At 47.6% G+C, this 24,577-nt stretch overlaps 1 long non-coding RNA gene across 1 annotated transcript in view; it reads left to right on the forward strand.

The window, feature by feature from the left end:
* Positions 1–241: 241 nt before the first annotated feature.
* The window catches only part of LOC138361181 (uncharacterized), a 78,113-nt gene continuing 53,777 nt past the window's right edge, over positions 242–24,577 (forward strand). Inside the window, exons 1-2 of the long non-coding RNA XR_011226834.1 lie at positions 242–679; positions 3,266–3,308. This is a non-coding gene — a long non-coding RNA (uncharacterized lncRNA). The remainder of the gene's footprint in view (positions 680–3,265; positions 3,309–24,577) is intronic.

Genomic DNA, 24,577 nt, shown 5'->3' on the forward strand with positions numbered 1-24,577 from the left:
AAAACAAAACGCATATATTATTGTTTAGACTAAATCCGCTACTCATTACTTTCCTGAAGTTGTCGTATATACACTACAAAATCTGCGTGTAAATCACGACAATTAACACGTGATGAAAATGTGACAGTGTCAGACCACGAAGGAAGAATTGAAACAGGAATTTCCTTAAGTATTTTCGTATTTAATAATACATCTTCAGAAGGGTGTTTCAATTCTTCCTTCGAGGTCTGACACAGTCACTACAGAACATGAATGTATTTCAAATCAAATCAAATGTTTATTTAGGTAAGGTACATACATACAAGAGATTTTACAAAGAGTGATGGATTTATGGATAGGGCTAGTACATACAATGCCTAAAGCCACTATTACGCAAAGCGTTTCGGGCATGAAACGTTGCAACAATGAATAATGAGAGCAATTATTATATGGATGGCGTAATAACAGGGGAACATTAGCGCCTCTGGTGGTCAGATGCTTAACTGTATTAGAGGTTGACAGTTTAGATATTATAGTGAAGTAAGGGTGAGTGGCGCGTCTGGGAGTCCCACTTCTTAACGTGTGGCTCAGTTGTCGACCAGCCGCCGCCTGGCAAGGGTCACGTTGATTACCAGTGTGCAAAAAATAAATGTGTTACAGATATCATTAATCAATCATAATAAAGAAAGCATTGTTCGAGGTGTGTACTTCATGTTGTTATTCGTTATTATTTTGTATATTATATGTATTTAGACAAAATATAGAGGAGATTGTCAGGTGGCAGCCATAGGTGTACCCGCTAGTTAAGTCATTAGGGCGCTTGTGGTGGCCTTAATAGCCATGCCAGTAGTTAGCCAGCAATCTTAAGGTTATCTTGAGATGATTTCGGGGCTTAGCGTCCCCGCGGCCCGGTCCTCGACCAGGCCTTCTTTTTCTTACACATCCCCAGGAAGCAGCCCATAGCAGCTGTCTAACTCCCAGGTACTTATTTACTGATAGGTAAACAGGGTCATCAGGGTGAAAGAAAGTGCCCATTTGTTTCAGTCTCCACCGGGGATCGAACCCGGAACCTCAGGATTACGAATCCGAAGCGCTGTCCACTCGGCTGTCAGGCCCCTTAAAACAACCCAAAGAGAAATCTTCGACATATTTTGATGAAAATCTGAATGAAACGAGAAATTTTGGCCACAGATTGTGTGACGATGGTGGGGGGGGGGGGATTGAGGGGGTGCAGGTTAGTACGATGAGCATGATTCAGGATGATGGAAGGAGAAGGGCTCCTATGATGAATTGACCTAAGGGCCACCATCTACAGTGGCCTCGACGGGGACAGGATGGCGGCACCTTGTCAAAGGTCAGCCTTCCTACTCCCTCCACCCTTATTTTATTGAGGATTTGTCTTGTGTATATTGTGAACAAGAGGAATGACTCGGCATTTACGACTTGAGTGGTTAAGCGGGTTCATGGGTTAATAATCCCCTATGGGGGAAACAACACATCTATTTTCTGTGTTACATTGTGGCTTGTTGAGCTTGAAGCTGTTGTCCAGCCTGTCTGTGTCAAATATGACATTTTAGAGAAGTGGTCTGTATTAATAGCCTCCAATTTGGTCAGTATTATAATTTTTTTTTTTAATTTGTAATACTGACAAAGTTGGAGGTTATAAATACAAAGCACTTCTCTAAAAGACTTTACAAAGTATAAAGCAATGCATTAAAATAGTATTACAAAGGCCTCGGCTGTTATTTCATTTATTTATATATCTATAAGAAGTTACATTGGGTTTCTGAGAGTACACTGGCATGATGTGTTTACATTCTTGTAAAGCCACTAGTACGCATAGCGCTTCGGGCAGGGCCTTAATCTAACAGATAATATTAAGTAGGTAATTTCTAGCAAAATTTATAGGCTAATCTATCAAAATCTATAACAATTTAAACATTTATAGTGTTAGTCCTTCAAAGATTCGTGGTAGTGACAGTTGAACAAGTTCTGGCATGATTGTTGATGCTGTCTTGAACTTTCTCCAAAGCGGAAAATCATTGATGTGTTTTTGAAGTGAAGTTTCCATATTAGGACACAGTAGGCCAGATGGGACCACAACAGAGACTCGTACAGTTCAATATTCAATGTTGTTCGTTTAAGTCAATGATTCGTTTAACTATTCTTAAGGATTGTTTTCATATTAACTGTGAGTCCCAGATGTTCAATGGCTGGTACATCATAACTCCTAGGTAATATTGACTTAAATTTACCAGAGGGCCACCATTTCTCCATAGTGCCCTCTACGGCAACAGGAAGCCGGCGGCTTGTCAAAGGTTCCCCTACGGTTCCTGAGGAGTTTGTCTATCTGTATTTTAAGGGCGCAAACTGCTGCATTATGACATTAAAGGTAGTTTGATAATATGCACAACGTGTCTTGTAGCTAAGGTAATGGTGACTTGTAATGTTTAGCAACAAGTCGCCCTAGATTGTTTAGTGTGTTGACGACGACATTTCGATCCTGGACCATTCTCAAGTCGACTTGTGAATGGTCCAGGACGGACCGAAACGTCGTCATCCCTTCACCTGCTAGTGTGTGGTCTGGTCAAACTACTTCAGCCACGTTATTGTGACTCATCGCCTGCACTTAGTATGTTAACGACTGGGGCGATGGAGTGGTCATATCAGGATGGCAATTGTGCAAATAAGTGTGGAAGATAATTGTTTCCATCTTGTTTACTCTGCGATATGAAATGGTTTCACCTGTAAATGGTAATTTTTAACAATGTAATCACTAGGCTTCTAACGTTGGTTTGGTGCTCAGAGACCATATTCTGTACTTAAGAGGTTTTAAGCATGTTATTAATATAATTTAGGCCAATAAACAGCTAAATAAATTAATAATACACAGTACGTTTATCTAAGGTTAGCAAAAGGTTTGTTTTTAGTGGAAGACCCTAATAAGATAATGTGTTTCTATGTAACTTTAAAAGAACATTGATGCTTAACCATAGCCTCATGAGTCAGAGACAAAAATGTACTCCGTTAGGCTATTGCAGTCTTATCAGTCTTGCCTACTCGCTATTGTTGATACAATCTGTTATTAATCTCCATTGCAATTACACCTTTTCCAGTGATTGGTTCCAGTGTTCTTGAAATTCATAATTGTATTTTCCTACTCGATTGTATTTGAAATAAACTTTATACTTACCCTGGTGCTACATAGCCTTCCCGGTTTGGTGCATTCTTTTGATAATTACTTACTTATACTTGCCCTAAATATATGTAAAAAATATTTTTTCAGGAGTGTGGCCCGTGTGGACAAGTGTTGGATCAGAGGAGTCAAGGTAAAGTGCTTATTTAACAACTAGTTCTGGGGAGGAGCGGGTGGAACTAGATGGACGTAGTCAACTTCACATTCTTGTTACACTAACACTGGTTTGTGCCTCGGAGAGGCTGCAGGATCCAGTAAGTTCAGTAGAACTTCGGTTTCAACTCCTTTTGACCATGTCGTAGCTCAGTCGATTACGGCAGCGTCTGGGATGCTCTCGGACGCAGGTTCGAATCCTCGTCCCGGCCCTTGTGGATTTGTACACTCTTGTTAGCAGGCTGAGAGCTTTTCTTTCCCATAGATTTATTTAAAGAAGAGTTAGCAATAAGTCGGCTGGGTTTATTAACGTATTGTTTTTAGGCCCCATTTACATTATGCCGTTCAGTTTTGGTCGCCATACTAAAGAATGGACATAATTCACTAGAACACGTCAGTTAGGATGACAAAGTTAATCCCGCAAATTAGAAAGCTTCCGTATGAAGAGATGTTGGAAAAACCTTAACGTGACATGATTGAAGTGTACAAGTAGATGAATGGGCATAACAAGGAAGCTATTGATAAGGCTTTAAATGAAGATAAGTTTAGATTTAGGAAATACCTGGGTAAATACTGGTTTGGTAACTGGGTTGTGGATTTGCGGAACAAATTACTGGATCATGTGCAGACGACGAGTCACAATAACGTGGCTGAAGTATGTTGACCAGACCACACACTAGAAGGTGAAGGGACAACGACGTTTCGGTCCGTCCTGGACCATTCTCAAGTCTATTGTGGATCATACTACTGGATCACTGGATCAGTTTCTTGACTTACGTTCTACTAGTTTACACTCGGAACGCGACTCTCCAATCAGTTTACATCTGTATCCTCAATTGCTGCTAGGTGATCAAGGGCAAACATTTAACCTTGAATGTTTAATCCAAACCAAATGATGGGTAGCAAAGATGTATGGTAAGGTAAAAGTTGGGTGGCGAGGCAAGTTTTGGGGTGGTGAAGACTTAGAATATTGTTCAATGTGGGTGACAAAGACTTGCTGTGAAGAGTAGGTAAAGAATAAATTGAGAGATAGGAGAATTATCTTAAGATTAGGCTTGGACTGGCTGGCATATGCATTATATATCATTAATGCATACGCCAGGGGGGGGGGGGATGGGAGATCTCCCCAAAGGCATAAACTGCTAGGTCAGGTAATCCACAAACCCATATCCAATGACTCCAAGGTCATGGGAAGCTTGACCTTCCCCTGAAGTTGCACCCACCGTTATATCTGTCTGTATGGCCTGTTTTGCCGCAGTTTGCACAGTGTGCTTCATTATGGCAGGCGAGGCGACTGTGCCCCAATAGATAACAAGCGTAACATCGTTACACAGGGAAGTTGTAGGGCTGGACCTGATACGAGGTTCTGTGAGGTACCACCCGATCAGGGAGGGGCCCATCGAACTTTACACAGACCATGGATGTCGGGTTTGCTGCTCCGCGAATCCCGGTAACTTCCAATAATCCCGCTGATGCACCCCCCTAACACATGCAGAGCGGTCTGGATGTTATCCACATCAACACTCTGGTCATTGGGCCAATCTTCCCATACCGGGCCCGAGACTGCTCCTGCGACAATACCTGTCGGCACCTGACGGGCCAGTCCCCCAACTTAATAATGTCGGATACACGGATGTGTGATAGAGCCTCCTTTTTGATGTGTAGCTTCAGTGCTGCACCCCTACCCAGGGTACACGCGGTCTCAGGCAGGCAATGTGGCCACAATACCGAAGCCTCAATTGCTGCACCTAAGGTACGAGGATTTGCAACCACGCACTGAGCTGATTCTGACTGGATTAGGACAACCACAAACGAGGAATGAGGTACCACAGGAGAAAGGTCTTCTGAAGGCAAAGACATTCTCTTAGCATCTCGCTTTGGCGCAGCATCAGCCGACTCATTTTCCAGCAGACGTTTTCCTCTCTGGAACTTGCTGTCAACGTACATGGCGCCCCCGCTCGGGGAGGCGTCCATTAGTGAGGCTCCGGCCTCCCCCGGGGCTGTGAGCCCCTGGGTAGCTGCAGTGAGCACACACTGGCCCAAAAAAGCCATCTGAATTCAAAGATGAGTCCCAGGCGAGGTGTGGAAAGAAAGTCCAGCCAGGGGCGTTCAATCTGCGCGCCGAGATGGCCGACCTTCGGGCGGGAATCTCCTGCACAACCAAATCTTTAGTGTGGACCCCCTCCCCGCTCAGCTCGTTGTTGCCCTTGTGGGGGCTTAGTGGGCGGCTGCCAGAGTGTGATGCTCCTTGGGACAGTCCTCTGTCCTTTTCTAGCCTTGTGCTCCTGCTGCCGTCCTCTCCAATTCTGCTGGGCACCTTTTCCTTTTCCTTCTGTTTCGTTTTTCTCCCCCCTCTTCTCCTATCTGCTTGCCGTTTCCTGCCGACCTTTTGCTTGTTCTGGTTCTTCCCTTGGACTACTACTATTTTGACGCCCGGGTGCTTGAGGAGGCATACTCTTGCACCCGTAGAACTGTAGTACCCGACGTCGAGAGCGAGGGGAACCTTTTATTGTCAATCCTCCTTTCGTCACTGAACCCGATCTCGACGGACTGTCGGTTTCTTAAGGTGGCGTTTGTGGGGCGTATACTTACGACGCACACCTAGGAGGCCCCGGCAAGATCGGCGATAGCTTCTTGTTGGGTGTCCTGCCTCTAACTGTGGCTCCATGGTGGGTGTGGGGGCACATTCGTGAATGAATTCTTCTTTTCGTCATGATGATAAACCCTGTTTCGACTGCTTCTGGTTTACCTTCTCAGGCTCGTGGGGTGGGCGACCAAGCCCCCGAGTCGGTCCGTATTGGATGACCGGGCTCTGTAGCCTCCGCTGCATTGGGCCCCGACCTTGCTCCTCCTTTGGCTTCTCTGACTCCTTCCCCTGGCTCCCCTCCCTCCTCTGTGGTTGGGTCAAGCCCCAAGCCCCCAGTGGTGACTACCTCGTCCCCTGGCGCGGCTCCTTCTCTAGTTGTAACTACTGCGCCTTTTAACCCCTCTCTCTCTGGGGGTTCTCACCGCCGCCCTCGCTCGATTCCTTCCAGTTCTGCTACCTATCAAGCCTTGTTTGGTCCCGCTTCGTGGGCCAAATATTTTGATCTCCTCCCTCTTGATTCTGCGCCTCCTGACGATTTCTCCCTCCATCGACATCTCGTTGATTCCGTGGATGCCTCTGTTACCTCCAACCCCACTCGTCTCGGTACATGTGTCGTTGCTGCTCCTTCTCAGGATGCTGCTTCCCGCTTGGCTGCCTTATCCTGCCTTGGCGAGACCCCTGTTCGGGTCTCGAAGAACGCTCAGTTGAATGCCAGTGTTGGCACTATTCTGCTCCCGCCCCATGTTGCGACCGGTGTTCGGGACCTGCGCGACTGCCACGACGATATTCGACATATCCTCGCTGCCCAGGGCCATTCTATTCTCCAGGTGGACACGTTTACTCGTCCCCCTCGTGGTAGTCGCCGTCAACCCCTCCGGGTTGTGAAGATTACCTTTGATGGTAGGACCCTTCCGCCCTCTGTCATTCTTGCTGGTGCCAGGTGCTCTGTCCAGGAGTATATTCCTTCTCCTCGGCTCTGCAACAAGTGCTGGAGGTTTGGGCATGGTGCCCTCCGCTGCTCCGGGACTGTCTCTCTCTGTCCTTTGTGTGGTGGCGAAGGTCACTCTAAGTCGGAGTGCACTTCTCCCCAGGCTCGTTGCCTCAACTGCGGTGAGGCCCATCCTACCTTCTCCCGCGCGTGTGTCCATTACAAGCTTAAGGCGGCCGTCCTTAACCTGAAGCACCGGGAGCGTTTATCTTTTCCTGAGGCGAGGCGCCAGGTTCGCTGGCTCCCGCCTTATGCTAATATCTCTTATGCTCGCGTGTTGTGCTCTTCCTCTCCTCGTCCTTCCCGCCTTCCTCAGACTCACAACCGTTTCCGGGCCTTGGACCCTGATGCGCCCACTGCCCCCTCCTCTGTTCCTTTGGGTTCTGTCCCGAAGGATCCTCCTCCTGGTCCTCTGTCTGGGGTTCCCCTTCCTTCTACCCGGTCTGTCGTGTCTCCTGTGTCTTCTTCCTCGTCTCCCTCCGTTCCTCCTTCCCATCCTTCCCCTCCGTCTCTTGACTCTCCCCGCCGCCTGTCGGTGCGGGCTGATGTCCATCGCTCTCCAAACGGCTGTCGTGTGTGCTCTCGTTCAGCTTCTCCTGTTGAGACACTAGAATCCGTTGCCCAGTACGTGGTTGCTGGGACACCGGTCTCTTTACGTCAGAAGCGTAAACCTGGCTCCTCTCCTTCCTCCTCCCCAGCAGGTAAGAAGGTTTCGCTTTCTTCCTCGGCCCCTACTTCTGCCTCTCTCGCTCCTTCCCCTCCCATTTCGGTGGTTGCGCCCCCTGTTCCTGCTATGGAGGTTTCTTTAGCCCCCGCTTCCCTCTCAGTTGCTGCCCTTGCTGAGGTACGCTCCCCTCTTTCTACCCCTCCTCTTCCTGCTGCTGTCCTTGACTGCTCCTCTCCGTTGTCTCCTCCTCCTCCTCCTCCTCCGGACCCCGCCCGTCCACCTCTGATCTGTTCTCCCATTTCCTTCCCTCCGTCTTTGCTCAGTTTACCCATGCCCCCTAACCCTGACTTTGCTGACCCTGATCCCAACCCTGATATTCTTTAAAGTGCTCTGTTGCTCTTTCGCCTTTGTTTCTTCCTTGTTCTCTGTTTTTGTCCTTTCTCTTCTCGTCGTTGTCCATTCTTCAATGGAACGTTCGAGGTTATTACGCTAATTTCCTCGAACTCCAACTTTTGATTTCGCGGTTTTCACCCCTTTGTGTCTGTCTCCAGGAGCCGATGCTTGGTGCTCGTCCTGGTCGTTTTCGTGGCTATTCCTTTCTCTCCCCCCTCCCCCAGCCATTGCTGGGGCTTCTAATTCTTCTGCTCTCTTGATTCGGGCTGATGTTCCCTTTGTTCCTTTACTTTTTCCTTCACCTCTCCATTGTTCTGCTGATCGTGTCTTTGTGGGGAAATGGTACACTGTTTGTTCCATTTATCTCCCCCCGAGTGTCCCGCTTTCTCTCCTTGATTTGAAACACCTAGACTCCTTACTGGAGCCTGTGCTCCTGCTGGGTGACTTCAATTGTCGTCATTCTCTTTGGGGTGGCGTTCTGACGAATACCCGGGGTCGCCTTCTTGAGCCGTTTCTCCTCTCTTCTTCCCTGTCTCTTCTGAATTGTGGTGAGCCCACTCATTTGGACTCTCGGACTCGCACCCTTTCTTGTCTTGATCTTTCTCTCTGCTCTTCTTCTCTTCACTTAAATTTCACGTGGCAGGTTCTTGATGACCTCCATGGAAGTGATCATTTCCCCATCCTTGTTTCCTTTTTCTCTTTTCGCCCTTCCCTCTCTTTCCCTAGGTGGCAGTTTGCTAAGGCGGACTGGACCCTATTTACCCTCAGTGCTGCTCTCTCTGACCTCTCCCTTCTGCCTCTCTCTCGCGCTCTCCTCCTTTTTCATGACACTGTCTTCAACGCTGCCCTCCGCTCTATCCCTCGCTCTTCCTCCCGGGGTCCACGGAAGTGCGTTCCCTGGTGGAATGCGAACTGTGCTCGGGCTGTCCGCTGTAAGCGTGCAGCCTGGAAGAGGCACCGCCGTAGGCAGACGACCGATTCTTTTCTTTTCTTTCGGAAAGCGAGTGCGGTGGCCCGTAGGGCCATCCGTACGGCTAAACGTGAATGTTGGGCATCTTATGTCTCAACAATTACGTCCGAAACTCCTCTGGCCCAGATCTGGAAGCGTATCCGCAAGATAGCGGGTAAATTCGTTCCCGATGTTTCACCGGTCCTTCACCTCCATGATACTCTTGTGGCGGACCCGTTGCAGGTCGCTTCCGAACTGGGTTCCCACTTTTCTTCTGTTAGCTCTGGTCTTCATCTTCCCCAGTCTTTTCTTCTTCGTAAACCTGTTCTTGAGTCTCGTCCTTTAGATTTCTGCACTCGTCTTCAACTTCCCTATAATGATCCCTTCTCTCTCTCTGAACTTCGTTCTGCCCTGGCCCTCTGCGGTTCTACGGCGGCGGGCTCCGATGGTATTCATTATGAGATGCTTCGCCATCTCCCTCCGTGCACGTCTCAGTATTTACTGAGTCTGTATAATCGGATCTGGGAGTCGTCGTCAGTCCCTGAGGACTGGCTCGATGCCGTTGTCCTCCCTATTCGCAAACCGGGGTCTCTGGGTACTTCCCCTAAGGACTTTCGCCCTATTGCTCTCACAAGTTGTGTCTGCAAACTCTTTGAACGTATGGTTAACGTTCGTCTGATGTGGTTCCTGGAACACCATCACCTCCTCTCCCCTTCTTAATTTGGTTTCCGCAAGTGCCGCAGCACGACAGATGTCCTGGTGAACTTGGAGGTCTATATTCGTACTGCTTTTGTTGCGAAGACCTCCGTTGTTGCCGTCCTTTTTGACCTGGAAAAGGCTTACAACACCACTTGGCGATATCATATTCTATCTCAACTTCATTCTTTTGGCCTTCGTGGTCGTCTCCCTCTCTTTCTCCGCAGCTTCCTCTCTCGTCGTTCCTTTCGGGTGCGCCTTGGTACCGCGCTCTCTGCCTCTTTTCAGCAATATGAAGGTGTGCCCCAGGGTAGTGTTCTGAGCACTACTCTTTTTCTGGTTGCCCTCAATGGTCTTCTTTCCTCTCTTCCTTCTGGTGTCTTCTCCGCTCTCTATGTCGATGATCTTACCCTTTGCTGTCAGGGTGATGATTCGCCTCTCCTTCAGCGCCGGCTTCAACTTGCAATTGATGCCGTGTCGTCTTGGGCCACCGATCATGGCTTCAAGTTCTCTACTTCTAAGACTTGTGCCATGACTTTTACTCGGAAACGGGTTGTTCTTCGTCCCTCTTTGTCACTTTATGATCATCCCCTTGAATACAAAGAATCCGCAAAGCTTTTGGGGTTATTCCTTGACACTCGTTTGTCTTGGTCTCCCCATATCTCTTACCTTCGTGTTGAGTGCTCTAAGGCCCTTACCCTCCTTCGGGTCTTGTCCCATACTTCTTGGGGAGCGGATAGGCGCACTCTCCTTGCTTTACATTCCTCTCTCGTCCTGTCTAAGCTTGATTATGGTTGCCCTGCTTACTCGTCTGCTTCTCCTACTCTTCGCCGTCTTGATGCTTTGCACCATACTGGGTTGCGCCTCAGTTCTGGTGCCTTTCGTTCGACTCCCATCCTTAGCCTGTATGTTGACGCTGGCTTCCTGTCTCTCCAGGACCGCCGTGATCGCTACTGTCTTCACGATCTTGCGGGGTCCTTACAACATCCTTCCTCTCGCCTCTGTCGTGCTTTAACTTTTACCCCTCCTGCGGTTCCTGTTCCTCTTCATCAGCTCCCTCTTTCTGTCCGGTTATCTCGCCTGCAGGATTCTCTTTCCGTTCGTATTTCTAATGTTTCTCCTCGTGTTGTTCCTTCTTTGCCCCCGTGGAGAGTTCCTCTTCCGCGGTTTTGTACTTCCTTGACCCGTATCACTAAAGCTTTTACCCCTCTCACGGTTCTAAAACGCCTTTTCCTTGAGCACTTTTCTTCTCACTCCCGCTCCGTTTCTGTCTTCACCGATGGGTCTAAGTCGGCGGACGGTGTTGGCTACTCTGTTGTTTTTCCTGATCGCACTTATATGTGTCGCTTACCTCCGGAGACTAGCATCTTTACAGCGGAACTTTATGCTATTCTCTATGCTCTTCGTCTCCTGCTTTCTCGTTGTCAGTCTTCCTTTGTAGTTGTTGTTGACTCTCGTAGTGCCCTCATGGCTCTCGGGTCCTTTAATCTGGTTCATCCAGTAGTTGTCGAGATCCAACATTGGCTGTTTCTTGTTCACAGTAAATTTAAGTCGGTTGAGTTTTGTTGGGTTCCCAGCCATATTGGTGTGTCTTTAAATGAGCGTGCGGATGCTGCCGCCAAGGAAGCTGTCCGCTCTTGTCCCATCTCTCGTAAAGGCGTTCCGTATTCCGACTTTTACCCGGTTATCCATTCCTCAGTCCTTACCCCGTTGGCAGGCTTCTTGGTTGTCTGTTTCTGGTAACAAGCTACGTACTCTTAAATGTTGTGTTTCCTCGTGGCCGTCCTCCTTCCACCGTAACCGGCGGTGGGAAACAGCTCTGGCGAGGTTGCGTAGTGGCCATACTCGCTTAACCCATGGTCACTTGATGGAGCGCAGCCCTGCTCCTTATTGTCCTAGTTGCATTGTCCCTCTTACGGACGTGCATGTCCTTCTTGAATGTCCTGACTTCCAGGACGAGCGTGTCTTGCTTTCCGACCGTCCCTCGCGGTCACTTGTCCCTCGATAGAATTCTTGGTGACTCGGATACTTTTGATATCGTTCGCCTTATGCGTTTTTGTTCTCGTATTGGCATCCTTGGTGATATTTAGCGCCCTCTGATTATTTTGCGCATTTGATGGTGCTACATAGCCTTCTCGGTTTGGTGCCTTCTTTTGATAATTACTTACTTACTTCCTTATTCGTCAGCCTACTTCCAGCTGGAAATGTGGACGAGAGCACAGTTGACGGCCCATCAGGTTATCTTGAGGTGCTTCCGGGGCTTAGCGTCCCCGCGGCCCGGTCCTAGACCAGGCCTCCTTTTTGTTACACATCACCAGGAAGCAGCCCCGTAGCAGCTGTAACTCCCAGGTACCTATTTACTGCTAGGTGAATAGGGGCATCAGGGTGTAAGAAACTCTGCCCATTTATTTCCGCCTCCACCGGGGATCGAACCCGGAACCTCAGGACTACGAATCCCGAGCGCTGTCCACTCAGCTGTCAGGCGCCAACTGCGTCGGGGTCGAAGACAGCTCGCCAATATATGTCAAGGCACTCACTATTAGCATTAAGGCACACTCCTATTTTGTTTTCCTTAGTGTTGACTGTAGTGTGACTGCCACCATTCTAGTCCCAGACAGTTACGCTTAAATTCACTCTTTAACTCCTTAGAAACCTATTTGCTATTTTTTAATGGCTATTGTCGAACAGTTTTTCTTGACGTGGGCCTAAATTATGACATCTCCTGTAGGTATGCAACAGAGCTCCCTGACGGCTGAGAGGACACTGCTCGGGATTCGTAGTCCTAAGGTTATGGGTTCGATCGCCCGGTGGAGGCGGAAACAAATGGACAGTTTCTTTCACCCTGATTCACCTGTTCATCTAGCAGTAAATAGGTACCTGGGAATTACAGCTGCTACGGGGCTGCTTGCTGGGGATGTATAACAAAAAGAAGGCCTGGTCAAGGACCGGGCCGCGGGGACGGTAAGCCTCGAAATCATCTCAAGATAACCTCAAGATGCTGATATATCTGAAGGTTCCTGATGCTGGGCGCATGCTTCAACTTATTCATTCATGCAAGCAGTAGAGAGAAGTTCCGTACTACATTTCGCACACAGCCATAACCACTCTACTTGGCCTAGTAAGCAAGGCCTAATTTACTTAACAGGCAGAATGATTTTCTTAATGTTCAAATAATTATTTCCAAATTATTTAATTCTAAATTAATTTTTCATTCCAAATACAAATTATTTGTATATTACGTACCTTAATTACCGACGTTATCGTGATAGGTTAGATTAGGAGAGTTAAGTCGCTTAGGTTAGTTTGGCTCTGCTCGAATTGATTACACTCCCAAAAATTTTCATGTATAATGAAACTCTAAACCACATCATTTCATGTTTAAAAATGTATGAAAATTCAACTTTCAGGAAAATTCTGCTTGCTAGGCAACTCCCGCTATTAGGCACGACATATATACAAACAAAATAGATAATAACTGTACGGTTTATTTATCGTACACAGGTGGAACCTTCATGGGAATATGGATGGGTATATCATGGGTATATGTATCTACACCTTCATGAGTGTAGATGGATGAGTAGGAAAATGGGTCAAGCACGCGCACTGGGTCAAGCACGAACGCTGAGTCAAGTGCACACACACTTCCATCTGTTTACGTACATTCATTCACACAGGTGCTCAAATACAGAAAGAAAAAAACACCGATGGAAAACAAAGAATACACTTAGTTTCTCTCAGGGAGGCTCACATCCACACTGAAATCTCCGGCCATACTAGCGAGCTCCCTCGCTCCATCTCTCACTAACGTAACTATACATCTGCGTTATCAGCGGGAACTTCCAACAGGGCTCGTTATCTTGTCCCAGATCGCTGACCCGCCAAGGCAGATGCCAACTTGCCTCAACACTACACAAATTTCTGCTCATTTGTAGCACAGGGAACGTGAGGGGCGAATGTAACTCAAAGTCGCTGCACGATTTTTCTTAAGTCTCTTGAAGAGGGACTTAAGAAAATCTGTCTTCGTGAATTTTGAAAGATGGTCGTAATTCGCAGCTCTTGTAAAGTTTCGTCTCTTAGTGTGGAGTGAACGGAGATATGATCTCCAGTGTGAAGCTACCATCAAGGGACGAGAATGTAGACATTTAGTTACTCTGAACTGGATAACAATGTTAAAGAACGTTTATTGAGCCAATAAAATACATCTCGAGGGGATAGAGTAGCTTAGGCAATTTCTACCACCTCATAACACTTTTGTATCAGTATAAACATTTAATTATTAACTTGGTACAAAATAGAAGTAAAACTTGGTGATTGGTAGACATAAATAACATGAAAGTCCGCCCCCCCCCCTTCTAACAAAAACAGTTAGTCTTAATGATCATAACTCACGCTCACCTTATAATCTCAAAAATTATAAGCTAACTCTGCAATTTATTTCTCCAAGGGTGCCCTTCTACTTGAGGTTAATGTAATGTTGAGTTTGCTCAAATTATGCTCCATATTGCATATTATGTGTGTACTCCTGTGGTATATATATGTATTTCTTTTTAAATAATTAACCCGTCAACGTCAACTGTGGTGGTCAGTTTATCATTTTATTTTTACGTTGCCGTTGCCTGACGATGCCGGCTCTGTGGCGAGCAGTGGTGCCCTGACTTATGTCAGTGTCCATGGTGCGCCCCTGGAGTTCCCTGATGACCTCCTCCGGCGTTACTTCGGGGGTTTTGGTACTGTTGTCAGCGTGCGGGTGAACACGCTCTCCTCGGGGCGGTATGCTGGGAGGCGTACAAACATTTGCACGTTGGGGATGCGCCTGCGGTCGGATATACCTTCTTCTGTCCGGCTTATGGGGTACTACGTCCGGGTGTATTATGCCCGGCAGCCTCGTACTGGTTTCCGGTGTGGCCTGTTGGGGCATCAGGCTGCCGGGTGCTCTGCGGCCCCTGCAGCTCCTGTCAACTTGTTCCGCGACGAGGATTTCCCGCCGCTCCCTCTGGCGGCAGTCTCCGGTGATGTTGATGAGGTGGTGCGCGTCCCGTCTGCTGCTGCAGCTTCCCCGGCGGCGCCTGCCATTCCTCCGGTGGGGGCGAGTGGCGACTTCTCGCCTCAAGAGTTCTACCATCTGGGTCCCCAGTTTGCAGGTGTTTGTTGCCCCGGTTCCAGATGTTATGGCGTCCCCGGTGGATGGACGAGACCCTTGGCAATGGGTGCTCTGGGAGGCGTTCAATGTGAGGTTCCCGCGGGCCAAGTTCCCGGGCAAGTATGTGCTCTGATTTCTTGTGTGTTTGCTCTGACATGCTGTGTGTCCTTCTGGCTGTTTGTTTGCCCTGTTCTATTATGTGCTTCTGCCTCTCCCTTTGTGCGTAGCTTTGCCGTGTGGCATATTAGTTTCTAGTGCTTGGCGTCACTCGTTTCGCGTTTTGGCTTAGCATTTCGCCTTTCCTGGCTTTGCGATTTCACCCTTCACGGGTACGCCGGGGCGCATCCGATCCCACGATCGTCGTTGCCCCTAACTCAACAACGACAACACCGTAGAGGGTCCCCTCCACCTGGACTAGGTACAGGGACCTTCTACAGTGTAAGTTATTTTTTGGGGATGTATTCTGTGTATGAGGAATTTCAGTGTTAAAGCATGCCTTCCGAGTGTGTGTGTGTGTGTGTGTGTGAGAGAGGCGTGGTTAAGTATTTTAGAAGTGTAGAGAGAAGTGTACCACTCACAGCTTTAAAATCTCTAATACAAACAGTTGTGCAATGCATTTTAATAGGAAACATTATCCACTAGGCACCATTGCGCAATTATATTACTTGATACTATATGGATTATGCAGAACTGCTTAGAATGATCTTTAACACCTGGCTATATTGGTCATGTCATGTTAAATTTGTGCACTCTGAATGCTCAAAGACCCTTTCTTTATTCAGTGTTGTCACATACCTCATGGGGGTGTGGATAGGCAAACACTGAACCAGTTAAACTTGCCTCGTAGTACTTTCATAGCTCGGTAATTTGGAATCTGTTAAGCAGAATCTCCAAATAATTTTACCTTTAAAGTGAATTACTATTTGGGTTTAAAAGGTTCTACCGAATGAGTAAGTCGGATTAAATAGTCTAACACCAGAAATGTTATTCGGTTTGGTTGCCTAGAGCACATACAAACACTAGACATTACCAGGCAATCCAGGCTTCCTCTATACCTTACATTATGCTGTAAACATTGCCACAACCCTGTAATTTATTTATTTAAATGGCCACGGTGAGGCATACAAAACTGCAGATTATAATGTTGTTAGTTATCCACTGGGCTGAATGAAGTCCTTTGACACCTGTATCGTGCTTCAATTTACTCACTGGATCACCCTGTCACTGGACTCGTCTGTAGGAAGTATCTCAAATTATCTTGGATCATTAATAGATGACTTGGGGGGTAGAAGAGAGTTGCAGTGTTTGTCGTGGCCCTCAGTTGTTCCTGGTTTTAGAGTCGACTTAGTTTTCGAAATATTTTTGTTGGCCAGTGTTGAATTTTTTTGGAAGTGGGTATGTTTTTGTAAAGAGGGCAGGGAAAGGAGGGGGGGGGGGTTCTCCGAGCTTGGATACACTTATCTAAATGATTACTATGAGACTACTGTATTACTATACACCAGAGATTTATACATTAGAATAACTACCTTCTTTTCCTTAAAGTCAAAAGGTCGGTTGATTTTTTGTTCTCGGGGTTTTGTTAGTATTGTTTTTTCACTGCATCACCCCCTCCGTGGTGCCTCCTTGCCGTGGTGCCTCCTTGCCGTGGTGCCTCCGTGGTGCCTCCTTGCCGTGGTGAGGGGCTCACGTACACCTCCCAGGGACCGGTGTGGGTTGCCTTTGCCCCCTCTCCTGCCCCCTCTTTGTGTGGTGTACGTGCAGAAGGGACCCACGTAGGGGCTTTGTGAGGCATCGGACCACCCGCTGGAGGGGTCGCCTGTGAGGGGCCGCCCTGAGTGGATGGTTGGGTGTCCAGGCTGGTGCGATAGGGGGACTGGGGTCTTAGCACCAGTGTGGGAGAATGAACGATGTAGTAGGACTCCCCTGTTGAAAAGGGGGAGCACCGTTGGGGCTTCCTACACTGGCCAGCGCTCGGCCTCCCTGGCTGCCCTGGTAGGTGGTATCCCTTGGTTCCAGGTCCCAAACTTTTGAAATTGTTTGCTGCATGGATGACGACACGACTTCTCTCACCCAGGCTCATGGTGTGTGCGACCAGGCCCGTGAGTCGGACCGTCCTGGAAAACCGGGATCTGTAGCCCCGGCTACAGGGCCCGGTTTAGACCCTGACCGGGCTCTTGCTCCCTGCTCCCCTCCCTCCTCTGTGGTTGTGTCGAGCCCCAAGCTTGCTGTGGTGACCGCCTCGTCCCCTTGCACGGCTCCATCTCTTATTGTGACTACTGCACCTTATGATCCGTCTCTCTCTAAAGGTTCTCATCGCTGTCCCCGCCACGGCCGCTCTCGTATGCTCCCTTCCCATACCGTGCTTTCTTTGGTCCTGCTACGTGGACTAAGTACTTTCACCTCCATCCTTTAGATTCGACTCCTCCTGACGATTTTATCCTTCATAGGCATTTTGTAGATTCAGTAGATGTCTCTGTTACCTTCAACCCCACCTGTCTTGGTACCCGTTTCGTTGCTGCTCCTTCTCAGGATGCGGCCACCCACTTGGCCGCCTTATCCTGCATTGGTGAGACCTCTGTTCGGGTCTCCAAGAAAGCTCAGTTAAATGCCAGTGTTGGCACTATTCTCCTCCTGCACCATATTGTAACTGGTGTTAGGAATCTAAAAGACTGCCACGAGGATATCAAGCATAACCTCGAGGCCCAGGGTTATTCTGTCCTCCAGGTGGATACGTGTACTCGTCCCCCTCGTGGTAGTCGCCGTCAACCCCTCCGGGTTGTGAAGATTACCTTTGATGGTAGGACCCTTCCGCCCTCTGTCATTCTTGCTGGTGCCAGAAGCTCCGTCCAGGAGTATATTCCATCTCCTCGGCTCTGCAATAAGTGTTGGAGGTTTGGGCATGGTGCCCTCAAATGCTCTAGTCTTTTCTCCCTCTGTCCCATGTGTGGAGGCGAGGGTCACTCTAAGTTGGTGTGCACTTCCCCCCAGGCCCCCCGCTGCCTCAATTACGGTGAGGCCCACCTTACCTTCTCCCACACGTGTATACGTTACAAACTTGAGGCGGCCGTCCTAAACTTGAAGCACCGGGACCGTTTGTCTTTTCCTGAGGCTCGGCGCCAAGTTCATCGTCTCCCCTCTTTCGCTGGTGTCTCCTATGCTCGCGTGGTGCGCTCTTCCTCTCCTCGTCCTTCCCACCTTCCTCAGTCTCACAACCGTTTCCAAGCCTTAGACCCGGACATGTCCACCACCACCTCCCCCGTTTCCTTCCTTTCTGTCCCGTAGGGTCCCCCTCCTGGTTCTCTGTTTAGGGTTTCCCTTCTTTCTACCCAGTCTGTCATGTCTCCTGTGTCTTCTTTCTCCTCTCCCTCTGGTCCTCCTTCCCTTCATTCTCCTCTGTCTCTTGGCTCTCCACGCCGCCTGACTGTGCCGGCCGATGTCCATCGCTCTCCTGGTGGTCGTGTTGTTCGCTCTCGCTCTTCTTCTCCTCCTATTGAGACGCTAGAGTCTGTTGCCAGTACATTGGTGCTGGGACGCCAGTCTCTTTGAGTCAGAAGCAGAAACCTGGCTCCTCTCTTTCCTCCTCCCTGGTAAGTATGAAGGCTTTGCTTTCTTCTTCGCCCCTATATCTGATTTTATCGTTCCTTCCCCTCCCGCTTTGGTGGTGGAGCCCCCTGTTCCAACTGTGGAGGTTTCTTTAGCCCCCGGTTCCGTCTCAGTTTCTGCCCTTGCTGAGGTGCACTCCCCCTCTTTCTGCCCCTCCTCCTCCTCTTCCTCTTCTCCTCCTCGAGACCTTGCTCGTCCACCTCTGGTCTGCCCTCTCACTCCTTTCCCTCCTTCTATGCTCAGTTTACCCATGCCCCCTAACCCTGACTTCACTGACCCTGATCCTGTGCTTCTTTAACGTGCTGTGTTCCTTTTTCACCTTTGTTTCTTTTTTGCTCTCTGTTGCTATCCTTTCTCTTTTTGTCAATGTATATTCTTCAATGGAACATACGTGGATATTACGCCAATTTCCTTGACCTCCCACTTCTAATTTCACAGTTTTTGCCCCTTTGTGTCTGTCTCCAGGAGCCGATGCTTGGTGCTCGTCCTGGTCGCTTCCGTGGCCCCCCCCCCCCCCAGCTGTCGCTGGGGCCCATAACTCTTCTGCTCTCTTGATTTGCTCAGATGTTCCCTTCGTTCCCTTACTTTTTCCTCGCCTCTCCACTGTTCTGCTGACTGTGTCTTTGTGCTTAATGGTACACGGTTTGTTCCATTTATCTCCCCCCTGCTGTCCCACTTTCTCTTCCCCATTTTAAACACCTCCTGGACTCCTTGCCAGAGCCTGTGCTCCTGCTGGAAGATTTGAATTGTCGTCATGCCCTTTGGGGTGATGTGCTGACAAACACCCGGGGTCGCCTCCTTGAAACTTTCATCCTCTCTTCTTCTCTGTCCCTTTTGAATTCTCGTGAGCCCACTCATTTGGACTCTCGGACTCGCTCCATTTCCTGTCTCGATCTTTCTCTGTGCTCGTCATCCCTTTCCTTAGATTTCGGGTGACAGGTCCTTGATGACCTCCATGGCAGTGACCATTATCCTATCCTTGTTACCTTTTTCTCTTTTCACCCTCCTCTCTCCTTCCCTAGGTGGCGGTTTGCCGAGCCTGACTGGCGCCTCTTTACTCTCCGTGCTACTATTTCCGACCTCTCCATTCTGCCTCTCCCTCGCGCCCTCCTTCTTTTTCATGACATTGTCTTTGACGCTGCCCTCCGCTCTATTCCTCGCTCTTCCTCTCGGGGAACACAAAAGTGTGTTCCCTGGTCGAATGTGGACTGAGCTCAGGCTGTCCGCTGTAAGCGTGCAGCCTGGAAGAGACATTGCCGCCGGCAAACGGTTGAGTCTTTTGTTTTGTTTCGGAAGGCGAGTGCGGTGGCCCGTAGGACCACCCGTACAGCTAAATGTGCATCCTGGATGTCTTATGTCTCCACCGTTACGTCTGAAACTCCTCTACCACTGGTCTGGAAGCGTATCCGCAAGATAGCGGATAAGTTCGTTCCCGATGTCTCGCTGGTCCTTCGCCTCCGTGGTGCTCTTGTGGCGGACCTGTTGCAGGTCGCGACCGAACTGGGTTCCCACTTTTCATCTGTTAGTTCTGGTTCTCATCTTCCCCAATCCTTCCTTTTTCGTAAGCCTATTCTTGAATCTCGTCCTTTAGATTTCTGTACTCATCTTTGCCTTCCTTATAATGATCCCCTCTCTCTCTCTCTCTCTCTGAGCTTCAGTCTGCCCTAGCTCTCTGCGGTTCTACGGTGGCGGGCTCCGAAGGCATTCATTATTCATTATGAAATGCTACGCCATCTCCCTCCGTGCACGTCTCAGTATTTACTGAGTCTGTACAATCAGGTCTGGGAGTCGTCGTCAGTCTCTGAGGACTGGCTCGATGCTGTTGTCCTCCCTATTTGGAAACTAGGGCCTCTCAGGTCATTCCCCAAGGACTTCCGCCCTATTGCCCTCACGAGTTGTCTCCAAGCTCTTTGAATGTATGGTTAACGTTCGTTTGATGTGGTTCTTAGAGCACTATCACCACCTCTCCCCTTCTCAATTTGGTTTTCGCAAGTGCCGCAGCACAACGGATATCCTGGTAAACTTGGAGATCTATATTCGTACTGCTCTTCCTGCGAAGACCTCCGTTGTTGCCGTCCTTTTTGACCTGGAAAAGACTTAGACATTACCTGGCGGTATCATATTCTGTCTCAACTTCAATCTTTTGGCCTATGTGGGAATCTCCCTCTCTTCCTCCAGAGTTTCCTCTCTCGTCGTTCCTTTCGTGTGCAGCTTGGTTCCACTCTCTCTGCCTCTTTTAGGCAGTATGAGGGTGTACCCCAGGGTAGTGTTCTGAGCACTACTCTTTTTCTAGTTACCAAATTTTAAGTTTCTTTTTATACCCAACATATGCCAAGTACTGAAAGCGGCAGTGAGTCACATTTTGCACAAACTCCCCTGCAGTTTTCAAAATATTCCAAATATCCCAATTTCGAGGCCTGAGCCATATTTTGGAGCCAAATTCTGGCTCTCTGCACGTATTTGCAGTTTGATATTACGACTTTTTTATACCCAACATATGGGAAGTACTGAAAGCGGCGTTTGGTCACATTTGTCCCAAACCTCCCTGCAGTTTTCAAAATATCCAAAATATCCCAATTTCGAGGCGTGAGCCATATTTTGGAGCCAAATTCTGGCTCTCTGCACGTATTCGCAGTTTGAAATTACGACTTTTTTATACCCAACATATGCGAAGTACTGAAAGCGGCGTTTGGTCACATTTGTACCAAACCTCCCTGCAGTTTTCAAAATAACCCAAACATCCCAATTTCGAGGCCTGAGCCATATTTTGGAGCCAAATTCTGGCTCTCTGCACGTATTCGAAGTTTGAAATTGCGAATTTTTATACCCAACATATGCCAAGTATTGAAAGCGGCGTTTGGTCATATTTGTCCCAAATTGGGATGTTTGCAATATTTTGAAAACTGCAGGGGAGTTTGTGCAAAATGTGACTCACTGCCTCGTCCAGTACTTGGCATATGTTGGGTATAAAAATTCGTAATATCAAACTGCGAATACGTGCAGAGAGCCAGAATTTGGCTCAAAAATATGGCTCAGGCCTCGAAATTGAGATATTTGGGATATTTTGAAAACTGCAGGGAGGTTTGGGACAAATGTGACCAAACGCCGCTTTCAGTACTTGGCATATGTAGGGTATAAAAAAGTCCCAATTTCAAACTTCGAATATGTGCAGAGAGCCAGAATTTGGCTCCAAAATATGGCTCAGGCCTCGATATTAGGATGTTTGGGATATTTTGAAAACTGCAGGGGAGTTTGTGCAAAATGTGATTCACTGCCTCTTTCAGTACTTGGCATATGTTGGGTATAAAAAGTCGTAATTTCAAACTGTGAATACGTGCAGAGAGCCAGAATTTGGCTCCAAAATATGGCTCAGGCCTCGAAATTGGGATGTTTGGGATATTTTGAAAACTGAAGGGGGGATTGGGACAAATGTGACTAAACACCGCTTACAGTACTTGGCATATGTTGGGTATAAAAGAGTCGTTATTTCAAACTGTGAATAAGTGCAGAGAGCCAGAATTTGGCTCCAAAATATGGCTCAGGCCTCGAAATTGGGATATTTGGGATATTTTGAAAACTGCAGGGGAGTTTGTGCAAAATGTGGCTCACTACCGCTTTCAGTACTTGGCATATGTTGGATATAAATAGTCGTAATATCAAACTGCGAATACGTGCAGAGAGCCAGAATTTGGCTCCAAAATATGGCTCAGGCCTCGAAATTGGGATATTTGGGATATTTTGAAAACTGCAGGGGAGTTTGTGCAAAATGTGACTCACTGCCGCTTTCAGTACTTGGCATATGCTGGCTATAAAAAGTCGTAATATCGAACTGCGAATACGTGCAGAGAGCCAGAATTTGGCTATAAAATATAGCTCAGGCCTCGAAATTGGGATATTTGGGATATTTTGAAAACTGCAGGGAGGTTTGGGACAAATGTGACCAAATGCCGCTTTCAGTACTTGGCATATTTTGGGTATAAAAAGTCGTAATTTCAAACTGCGAATACGTGCAGAGAGCCTGAATTTGGCTCCAAAATATGACTCAGGCCTCAAAATTGGGATGTTTGGGATATTTTGAAAATGGCAGGGGGGATTGGGACAAATGTGACCAAACGGCGCATTCAGTACTTGGCATATGTTGGGTATAAAAAAGTCGTAATTTCAAACTGCGAATACGTGCAGAGAGCCAGAATTTGGCTCCAAAATATGGCTCAGGCCTCGAAATTGGGAAGTTTGGGATATTTTGAAAACTGCAGGGGAGTTTGTGCAAAATGTGGCTCACTGCCCCTTTCAGTACTTGGCATATGTTGGGTATAAAAAGTCGTAATTTAAAACTGCGAATACGTGCAGAGAGCCAGAATTTGGCTCCAAAATATGGTTCAGGCCTCAATATTGGGATGTTTGGGATATTTTGAAAACTGCAGGGAGGTTTGGGACAAATGTGACCATATGCCGCTTTCAGTACTTCGAATATGTTGGGTATAAAAAAGTCGCAATTTCAAAAAGCGAATAGGTGCAGAGAGCCAGAATTTGGCTCTAAAATATGGCTCAGGCCTCGAAATTGGGATGTTTGGGATATTTTGAAAACTGCAGGGGAGTTTGTGCAAAATGTGACTCACTGCCTCGTCCAGTACTTGGCATATGTTGGGTATAAAAAGTCGTAATATCAAACTGCGAATACGTGCAGAGAGCCAAAATTTGGCTCCAAAATATGGCTCAGGCCTCGAAATTGAGATATTTGAGATATTTTGAAAACTGCAAGGAAGTTTGGGACAAATGTGACCAAACGCCGCTTTCAGTACTTGGCATATGTTGGGTATAAAAAGTCGGAATTTCAAACTGCGAATAAGTGCAGAGAGCCAGAATTTTGCTCCAAAATATGGCTCAGGCCTTGAAATTGAGATGTTTGGGATATTTTGAAATCTGCAGGGGGGATTGGGACAGATGTGACCAAACGCCGCTTTTAGTACTTGGCATATGTTGGGTATAAAAAGTCGTAATTGCAAACTGCGAATACGTGCAGAGAGCCAAAATTTGGCTACAAAATATGGCTCAGGCCTCGAAATTGGGATGTTTGGGATATTTTGAAAACTGCAGGGGAGTTTGCGCAAAATGTGACTCACTGCCACTTTTAGTACTTGGCATATGTTGGGTATATAAAGCCATAATTTCAAACTGCGAATACGTGGAGAGAGCCAGAATTTGGCTCCAAAATATGGCTCAGGCCTCGAAATTGGGATGTTTGGGATATTTTGAAAACTGCAGGGGGGATTGAGATAAATGTGACCAAACGCATTGGCATATGTTGGGTTTAAAAAAGTCCTAATTTCAAAATGCGATTACGTGCAGAGAGCCAGAATTTGGCTCCAAAATATGGCTCAGGCCTCGAAATTGGGATATTTTGGATATTTCGAAAACTGCAGGGGAGTTTGTGCAAAATGTGACTCACTGCCGCTTTCAGGACTTGGCATATGTTGGGTATAAAAATTCGTAATATCAATCTGCGAATACGTGCATAGAGCCAGAATTTGGCTCCAAAATATGGCTCAGGCCTCGAAATTGGGATGTTTGGGATATTTTGAAAACTGCTCGGGGGGTTTGGGACAAATGTGACCAAACGCCGCTTTCAGTACTTGGCATATGTAAGGTATAAAAAAGTCGTAATTTCAAACTGCGAATACGTGCAGAGAGCCAGAATTTGGCTCCAAAATATGGCTCAGGCCTCGAAATTGGGATGTTTGGGATATTTTGAAAATTGCAGGGGGGATTGAGACAAATGTGACCAAACGCATTGGCATATGGTGGGTATAAAAAGTCGTAATTTTAAACTGCGAGTATGTCCAGAGAGCCAGAATTTGGCTCCAAAATATGGCTCAGGCCTCGAAATTGGGATATTTAGGATATTTCGAAAACTGCAGGGGAGTTTGTTCGAAATGTGACTCACTGCCGCTTTCAGGACTCGGCATATGTTGGGTATAAAATGTCGTAATTTCAAACCGCGAATACGTGCATAGAGCCAGAATTTGGCTCCAAAATATTGCTGAGGCCTCGAAATTGGGATGTTTGGGATATTTTGAAAACTGCAGGGGGGGATTGGGACAAATGTGACCAAACGCCGCTTTCAGTACTTGGCATATGTTGTGTATAAAAATTCGTAATTTCAAACTGCGAATACGTGCTGAGAGCCAGAATTTTGCTCCAAAATATTGCTCAGGCCTCGAAATTA

The sequence above is a fragment of the Procambarus clarkii genome, unplaced genomic scaffold, assembly GCF_040958095.1.
Source record: "Procambarus clarkii isolate CNS0578487 unplaced genomic scaffold, FALCON_Pclarkii_2.0 HiC_scaffold_230, whole genome shotgun sequence".
In the NCBI taxonomy this organism is placed as follows: Eukaryota; Metazoa; Arthropoda; class Malacostraca; order Decapoda; family Cambaridae; genus Procambarus; species Procambarus clarkii.